Source organism: Suncus etruscus, chromosome 12, assembly GCF_024139225.1.
Source record: "Suncus etruscus isolate mSunEtr1 chromosome 12, mSunEtr1.pri.cur, whole genome shotgun sequence".
In the NCBI taxonomy this organism is placed as follows: domain Eukaryota; kingdom Metazoa; phylum Chordata; class Mammalia; order Eulipotyphla; family Soricidae; genus Suncus; species Suncus etruscus.
The window spans coordinates 87,127,199-87,137,018 of NC_064859.1; the positions used below are offsets into that span (position 1 = coordinate 87,127,199).

Genomic DNA, 9,820 nt, shown 5'->3' on the forward strand with positions numbered 1-9,820 from the left:
TAAAAATGATAATAATCATACATTGTGAATATATTTAGTACAATTGGACAATTCACTTAAAAATAGTTAAGATGATGAACTGTATGGTAGTATATACTTTTTGAGGGGAGGTTGTTTTCTGGGCCACTTCTAGTGTTTTCAGAGTGTACTCCTGGCTCTAATCTCAAGGATAACTTCAGAAAGCCAGAAATCAAACCTGGGTCAGAGCATGCAAAGTATTTTTACTATCACTCAGATCTCATATGGAGTGTTTTTAAGTATAATGAGATGTGGGAGGAAACAGCATAAATCATTTAAATATAATTAGGTCAAAATGAAAATTTTGATGCAGATTTTGATAAAATACCCCACGCTGTCATAGTGGCTTTTAACTATTGATAGATGCTGTATTCTCCGGACACTAAAATTGAAATTGACATTTTTCTCTCAGTCAGACACAAACATATATATTTATCCTGTATATTATTAATAAAATCATCTTTTTATAAAATTTTTAGTCCTCCACTACCATGAATTATACAGTCGAGTTTCCCCACATTTGGGAAAATCGCAGGGATCAGCACATCCAGAGTGCAATGATAAGCCTCACACTGGGAAAACTATCTTTGTGATCATGGTATCTCCCCTGGCAGGTAAGTATTATTAATAAAATAATCTTAATTAATAAAATATTATTTAGGGCAATGTATTATTTTGGTCAAATACCCATTCTGTGAAGTTTCCTATGTTTTCTTAGGAAATCAAAACTTATATTTTACAATTGAAGGACACCACCTTAATCATGTGCAAAGATTGATTCCTCTTTTTGGGTTAGTATTATTACTTTTGCTAATATAAATGACAGTTCAGTTCTTCAGCTCATTGATCAATGAAAAATATTTTAAATGAGGCTGCTATAAAATATTTAAAACCATAGTAGTAAAGATGTTAAACTGTTTATCAGCAACCAAAATATGTAAGTGTAAGAATATACATACTTATAAATTTTCATAGTTACTTGACTGTGTTTATAGAATGTGAATTTTCTCGTGTTTTTCTCATCTTTCTTCTTTCCTTCCTCCCTCCCTCCCTCCTTTCCTCCCTTCTTTATTCCCTCCCATATTCTTTCTTATTCCTTTCTTTCTTCTTTCCTTTCCTCCATCCTTCCATCCATCTTTCCTTTCTTCCTCTTTTCTTTCTTTCTTTCTTCCTTTTCCTTCCTTCCTTTCTTCCTTCCTTCCTTTCTTTTTCTTTCTTTCTTTCTTTCTTTCTTTCTTTCTTTTTCTTTCTTCTTTCTTTCTTTCTTTCTTTCTTTCTTTCTTTCTTTCTTTCTTTCTTTCTTTCTTTCTTTCTTTCTTTCTTTCTTTCTTTCTTTCTTTCTTTCTTTCTTTCTTTCTTCTTCTTTCTTACTTTTCTTTCTTCCTTCCTTTCTTTCTCCCTCTCTCCTTTCCTCCGTCCCTCCCTTCCTTCCTCCCTTCCCCTTCCTTTCTTCCTTTCTCTGTCTGTCTTTCTTATTTTTCTTTCTTTCTTTCTTTCTTTCTTTCTTTCTTTCTTTCTTTCTTTCTTTCTTTCTTTCTTTCTTTCTTTCTTTCTTTTTTTCTTTCTTTCTTCCTTCCTTTCTTTCACTTTCTTTCTTTCTCTCCTTTTCTTTTTCTTTTCTTTCTCTCTCTTCTTTCTCTTTTTTCACTTTCTTTTTCTTTCTCCTTCCTTCCTTTCTTCCTTCCTTCCTTCCTTCCTTCTTTCGTTCCTTCTTTCCTTCCTTCCTTCCTTCTTCCTTCCTTCCTTCCTCTTTTCTTTCTTTCTTTCTTTCTTTCTTTCTTTCTTTCTTTCTTTCTTTCTTTCTTTCTTTCTTTCTTTCTTTCTTTCTTTCTTTCTTTCTTTCTTTCTTTCTTTCTTCCTTCCTTCCTTCCTTCTTTCTTTCTTTCTTTCTTTCTTTCTTTCTTTCTTTCTTTCTTCTAGTCTTTTCTATTTCAAAGACATTTGAAAGGGGGTGATATGGAAAATAAAACGCATAAAATCAAAATTTTAAAAATTGGGCCAAAGCGGTGGTGTAAGTGAAGTGTTTGCCTTGCACATGTTAACTCCTGAGCATGGCTCAAAAAGCAAAAAACAAACAAACAAAATATAAAAATTGATACAGTAGAATTAGGGAGATAGTGAGAGGCTAAAGCACTTACCTTACATAAGGCTGACTTGGGTTTAATCCCTGATAATCCATAACATTCCTCAAACCCCAACAGGACTAATCCCTGAGCAAATCTTGGTGCTGTCCCAAAACAAACAACATTAGACAACTCTTTATCTTAGTTATAATAGGAAAACTATCATACAGCTTTCAACTTCCAAAAAATGGTTATAAAAGTGATTCATTTTGTAATGTACAATGTAATGCACAAACTTTTAATAGTTTGATCATCTGTTTAGTCCACTTTTGCAATTTAGACAATTGCAAAAGATATATAGGACATTAACCAACAGTTGGCAATGGCATATTTCAGTCAATCTAGTTGAGTAAAAATTCCATATTTTTTCTGAATTTAAGCTGTTACATTAAAACATATTCAGGAGAACATTCCAAAATATTAACAATTCCAAGGTTTGCTGTCGTAATTTTCCAAAGATTCCTATCATTTTGTAATAAAATCAATATTGTGAATTACAGCTCATAGATATCTGTATGTTGCTAGAAATTATTTCTTCTAACTCCTTTAGACATAAGGAACATTTCCAGGTTGTTTTTGTTGGTACCAATTGTGTGAAAGACTTCAGGTGGTTGATTCTTTGCCTTGTCCACATCTAATCCCAAGGAGGTATGTTTTAAAATAATTATTTTATTTGAGGGGGTATAAAATAAAATTCATGAGTTGTGAGAGTCACTCAACAAACCATATCTTAAAAGCTAGATGGGTGTATCTGAAAAAGAAGGGTAGTGACAAATAATAAACCATGCCAGTCAGGAGAGAGTAATGGAGTCAATGGCTTCTCAGGAGCGCCAAAAGCCAGAAGTCCTATTTATTTTATTAAACCAAATCCCAATGCCAGGAGGGGGGAATGTTGAGTAATCCAAATAGGATTTTACATATCAAAGAATGAATTTTATGAGAAATAGGAAGATGAGGAAAAGCTTTTGTTTGGGGTTAATAGCTGGGTGTCATCTTAAAATTCCATCCTTTCTGTAAAACAAAACAAAACTACAAAAGAGAGAAACTATAAAAGTTTGTTCTACTTTTCTCCACCAGAGGTGGGAACCCCAGATAAGAACTTTTAAAAGTGGTTGTTATTTTGCATAGGCACAGTAAAAGTTGGCTGTAAAACAGTCAAAGGTAGATTGTGCATATATATTCTCAAAACAATTAGCTTTTCTAAATCTTTGACTTATACATATTACATTTTTGTTATTTTGCATAGGCACAGTAAAAGTTGGCTGTAAAACAGTCAAAGGTAGATTGTGCATATATATTCTCAAAACAATTAGCTTTTCTAAATCTTTGACTTATACATATTACATTTATGTTTACTGAACAAAAATATTAGAACCTTTTTGCTGATACACTTAATTTGAAATTCTTTTTTTGTTTGTTTTTTGGGCCACACGTAGTGACGCTCTGGGGTTATTCCTGGCTATTTTCTCAGAAATTGCCCCTGGCTTGGGGGTCCATATGAGATGCCAGGGGGTCAAACCACAGTCTATCCTAGGTTATCGAGTTAGTGCACGTAAGGCAAATGCCCTACACCTACATCACCGCTTCCACCCCATTAATTTGAAATTCTTATACATTTTTACACTAAGCACTCTAATATGAATTTAGAACATCATAGTTACTTTTTATAAACTAACAAAAGCACAAGAACATTTCTGCACACACATATACAGCTTGAAAATAAGTTTGCTAAAACATTCTTATAATGAGCACTGTAATAAGAGTCTATAGCATCAAAGTTCTTTTTCTATTGACTTCTGTGGATAAAGATATTAAAACATTTTTAAGACATAATTTTGACAATAACTTGATATATAATATACACATTCAAACATCAGAGCAACTGGGAAATATTCAGTACAAAAGCTGAGAACTATTAAACTCTAACAACATTATGCATTTCCTTAGAACAGTACAAACTAATATCTAACCACTAAGATTGGGTACAAAATTTTCTGTTTGCAGTGGGGCATAGAACAAAATAGTAGCTATAAAATTTAATACAGGTAAAGCATACAGTTTAACCAGCAATATAATGACTGATGTAAATAGGATCAACAGATTACCTAGAAGAAATTTTCAGGAGGTTCTGAAAGCAGTTTTTCAGTTGTGCTTCAACTGGGCTAGGATCTTCTGTCTTCTCCATCTTCTTCTGTGTTAAAATACTGAGGTCCTCTGGGAGAAAAGGTCTTTGGTTCTTGAGAAGGAATCTGCTCATCTCCCTGCTTATGGTCCTCCTCAAATGAAGCTTTCTCTTTGGCTTCTAGTCCATCAGTGACCTTGATAAGCTTTTGTAGATTGGGGGTCGATTTCCCCATACAAAGTACCTTTAGTAGAAGAAAGGTGGCCTGCCTGGACCTCTGGGACACTGCTCAAAGTCTGCAGCTCTTTCCCCTTTACTGCCTGCTTCTGTCCACCCTGAGGGAGGTCTCTGTCACATTCAGAACAGGTGATATGTGCATCCATATCTGGTGAAGGGCACTGCACACTCAGTACAGTTCAAGGAGGCCATCATATTGATAATCCACAGGAGGATCAAGGCACTCACCATCGTTGGGGTCTTCTCAAGTGCCTGTAACCTGGGTTGCTGGTCAAATGGCAGTTGTAAAGTCAAACAGGGTTGTTTCATTAAGCTCTTAGGATGGGCTTGGATGGAGGTGAATGGTGATGGAGGCCTTTGTCCTCCAGCTCAGGAACACGTGGCTCCAAACTCCTCCTGCTGCAGGCCATCAGGTTCAGGTAGAGGCGAGTAAATCATCCACAGACAGGTTCCAGGAAATATCATCTTTATTTGCCCTGGCCAACATGTGTGGTTTGTCTCCTAACCTTTTATGCTGGATATCTATTCAACCCTGCATTGTACTTGTGTCTCAGCCATCTCTGCTCTGACCTCCATTCAGGCAAAATCCAAAATCGCCTTTTGCCCCTGAGGCCAAAACTTTTATAATCTCCCCAAGACCCCTCCCTGGAATGGAAGGGTTTTGCAGATAGTTACAGGTACATCCGGGGTGGAGTCACACAGGGTGTCATCTATAAGGGTTTTGGGTCACACCCACCGGCGCTCAGGGCTTATTCCTGGTTCTGTGCTCAGAAATTCCTCCAATCAGGTATGGAAAACCATATGGGATGCTGGGGATTGAACTGTGTTATCAGTCTGACCCCTGAATTAGTTTTTATTTCCCCAAAGGTTCAGTGTTTGCATCTTCACCTATAGGGCACAGTTTTATTTAATTTATTTAATTTATTTATTTATTTATTTATTTGGGGTGGGGGGTTGAACCACACCCTGCGATGCTCAGGGTTTATTCCTGGCTATGCGTTCAAAAATCTTCCTGGCTTGGGGGACTATATGGGACGCTGGTGATCAAACCGAGGTCTGTTCTGGATCAGACACATGCAAGGCAAACACAATACCACTGCGCTATTGCTTCAGCCCTCACAATTTTAAATAATTGTTATTTCCAGTTTAGGAAAGTTGATATTTTAAATTGTATATCATTGTAAAGAAAACTTGTAGGACCAAATGATAACTCAATATGATAGTGGGTATGCCTTGTATGTAGGAGGCCTCGCTTCAAGTCCCAGTACTGCATATTCTGAGCATTGTTAGGAGCAACCACAAAATTCTCTTTATTCAGAAATAGTCGCTTTGCTGAGTAACACCTGATGTTGAAAAAATAAAATTAAAAATGCATTTTAATAATTAATACTGTTCACCATACAATACGATATTTTTCAGTTATTGTACTCCTGTCACAGATAATACAAGGAATTTTTATTATAGATAAATCCATAGAGAAAGTTTTTAGATTGTCACATTTCTGAGGATGGAGTGGGGAATAGAATAAAATTAATCAATGCATAAGGAATTTTACTAAGAAGTGGTGGAATTGTTTTACAGCTATATGGAGGTGTTGATTGCACAACATTGTGAGTGAATGAAAGACTACTTAACCTCTCATTTCAAAACTATTTTACATTTTTTGATTTTCCCATCATTATATTTTTCTAAGTAAAATTTTATCTTGGAGAGATACAACAATAGAGACTAGGTACTTAACCTCTAAGTACCTAGGATACAAATATGTTGTTTTCTCTAAATCTTTTTTTAATTAATAGTCTGGCCTTTTCAGAAACTGGATAGGTCATGGAGAATGAGTATACTGTATGACAGCTTTAATCAAGCAGTAGCCTTAGCTGCCACAGACAATGTTTTTATTTCCAAAATAGATTAATAAGGTCTCAGATACAAAATATGCAGCCATTCACGTAGCAAATGTTCTTTTCCATTCAATTGAAAAAATAGGATGTAAAATAGATTGCATTCATTTGACGAAGACATTTATTTGTGACGATTTCTCAGATACATGTCATATATTTTGTAGTCTTTCATAATATAGTCCCCAAAGACGTAGATCACTTAGACACTTCAAAAAATATTCCACTGTTCCAGTGTATCTTTGACTTCATTGAGAGTTGAAAGATGAGAAAGCCATAATTATTACTCTGAAGGTTTTAGTATTACATGAGGTAGAGATGATTCCTTCAAAGATTCAGGAATGAGCACTTTTTGGTGTGAATTTTGATGCATCTAGAAGCTAACAGTACTTCATGATACTCTTTCCAAGCAAAAGGACAAAGTGCTATTTTGGCCACCTTTCCACAATAGAGGAAGTACAATGTCTCAGAGCCTTTTGTGGGTCTACACACATCATATTTATACATGGTAATAATTTTAAGAGAACATAAAATAGTCTTTGGTTTCCTGAAGTTAGAAGGTGCAATGCAGAAGATTAAGGGCACTGTGCAATCAGTGCTGTCATGTGAATCTCATAATGTTCTAAAACTAGCGTGGTGGATGTGTCAACAATGGAGAAAAATGATATATTATGTTCATTGTAAACTCTAGCAGGGGCATCAGAGTATAAAATCATGACATTATGAGGCAAAGTCATACACCTCATAAAACTATAACAAACATATCCATTAAGAACTATGCTTTTCTAGAAAACAGACATAAGAACAAAGTAACAAAGCTACTGAAATGTCTAATTATGAGGGGCATTCATAACTTATGCCATTCATATATTATGTCTGACCTAACAATATGTAAATACCAGTTAATCTTTAATGAAAATGATACATTAGAAAGCCAAAGGATGATTAAATGATAAGATAAAAATTCCATCCTCCAAGATTCTATGTCACCTTTATAGTTGCACCCATGTCCCCAATCAGCTTATACCTAAGGTCATCATATGAAGTTTACTCAGCAACTGGATGAGAAAAAAGGAAGCAACTGGGCTTGTTTTTTTTATTAATAGTTCAGTTGAATAGTTCACTTCCAGATGTAAGTGAAAACTAAAGGGAGCAATAACAGCAGACACATTGCAGTGAGAACATAAAAGATGTTTGAAGATAATAATCTTCCAGATGTATAGCATTATGAGCAGTTAATTCATTTTTTCCTATGGAAAGATACATGGACCAAGATGTCATGTCCATGACCTAAGGAAAAAAAAACATTTTTCAGATAGAATCACATCTAGATCATATGGAAGTATACACAAGCATTGGTATTATGGGTTACTTATTAATTCTTACTAGAAAAAACAGTCTATAGGGAAGATTCTAAGTATCAAAAAATAATGTAATTGAGTCAGTTATTTCTAACCAGCCTTTGTCATCAGCCATCCCACTACTGGAACAAGAGTCACTTAAATGAAGTGGTTCTACTGGTCAAGTCAATTAATAGGTCCCACACCAAAAATTTACATTTTTGAGAACCCTTATTAATATCTTTGAATTTCTAACTCATTATTTTCCATATATAAGTACTGAATATCTAATAAAGCAATACCCCTCTACGAGATCAAGCAGTAACATGGAAAATTGTTTACATTCCATCTCTTCTATCTTAAAAGATTTATTTACCCTCACATGGATAATAAGTAAATTTTGAGTATGACTAATTCTGTCCTGCTTCACAAAATCAAATGGTTCCATACTTTAAAGTCTCACAGGATATCTGAACTTCTGGCACACTTTCTCAATATTTATCCTAAGGTCACATACGAATTGAAAGAGGAAAGGTTTTAATGTGGTTCCCTGTTTGTGACACTGATTGCATCATATATTGTGCCCTAGCTTCTATATGGAGTCATGTAACTGAAAGGGTGAGTCACCCAAAAATTGTAAACAGTTAGATGTTTCCAGATGTGCAAATTTAAGTGAAAAAAAAAAGTTTAAGAAACCCTGCAGTATGCCATAAATAAACCTTTGAACATTTAAGGACAGTATGATGATCACCAAAATGTGCAAGGGAAAGCTGAACTCAGAGCAAATACTCTGAGAAGAGTGACTTCATTCTTTATTGGAACTTATTCAAACAAATATTTATCTATGTGGGGCCTAGTTGTCAAAAAATAGATGTAGAGGTTCAGCAGTCAAGGAATAGAAGCCTACCTGCCCCCACTTACTGTCATTCTTAACAATTCACTATAGTCTTGTAATTTCTATCTCTAAAATTATTCTGTGCAGGGTTTGAGGTACTGGTCACCATGAAATACTTTCCACTAGAGAACATAACTAGAAACCCTGTTGAATTATAAGATATGACATTTATCAGGACACTTTGAAATTCTTGTGTGAATTGAGAGATAAGTAACAATAAAAGAAAGGAGGAAAAGGAAGAAGAAAAATAAAGAGAAGGAAAAGGAGGATGGAGGGGAAGGAGAAATAGATGATAAAATGATGAATAAAATGTAGAATTAGAATGAGGATGAGAAAGAGAAGGAGAAAAGGAGAAGGAGGAAGACTAAGATAATGAGGTAGAAGGGGGGCAGGAGAAGGATAAGGAAAAGAAAGAGGAGAAGGAGAATGAGGAAGAGAAGTGGAAAGAGAAGGAAGGGAAGAAGGTAAGAAGACAAAGATGGAAGAAGAAAATAAAAAAGAAAAGGAAGAAGAAAAAGAAGGAGGTAAAAAATGAGGAGAATGGGTAGGGGAAGGAGAAGTGGAAGAAGAAAAATATGAAGAACAAGAAGACAAAGATGAAGATATAGAAGATAAAGAAGACTCAGAAGATAATGCAAAAAGAAGAAGAAGAAGAAGAAGAAGAAGAAGAAGAAGAAGAAGAAAAGGAGAAGAAAAGAAAAAGAAGAGAAGAAGAGGAGGAGGAAGAGGAGAAGAAGAAGAAGAAAAACAAGAACAAGAAGAACAAGAACAAGAGAACAAGAAGAACAAGAACAAGAAGAAGGAGGAGGAGGAACAGGAGGAGAAAGAGGAACAGGAAGAGGAGGAACTGGAGGAACAGGAGGGGAAGGAGAAAGAGGAGGGGAAGGAGAAGAAAGAGGGAAGATGAGGAGGAAAGGGGAAGAGGCGGAGAAGAAAGGGGGAAGAGAAGGAGGGAGTAGAGGAGGAGGATGTGGAGAAGGAGAAGAAAAAAGAGGAGGAAAAAAGAAACATTAGTAGAGGTAAATGACCATAAGCAGAACAATGAGATAAAGTTAATTTATGAGAAGTATGAAGACCAGGAGGGAACCTTATAATACCGAAAAATCTGTGGTACCGGCCCCTTTTCATATCCTCTTGCTTTCTTTATATACAAGATAGGTGAAGCAATTGAGAAATGAACAAAGTAA

General features: G+C 35.3%; 1 non-coding gene across 1 annotated transcript; it reads right to left on the minus strand.

Annotated features, from left to right (window-relative positions):
* Positions 1 to 484: 484 nt before the first annotated feature.
* On the minus strand, positions 485 to 640 carry LOC126024949 (U1 spliceosomal RNA). Its single transcript, XR_007501019.1, has one exon. It is a non-coding gene; the product is annotated as a U1 spliceosomal RNA (small nuclear RNA).
* Between the last annotated feature and the right edge of the window lie 9,180 nt (positions 641 to 9,820).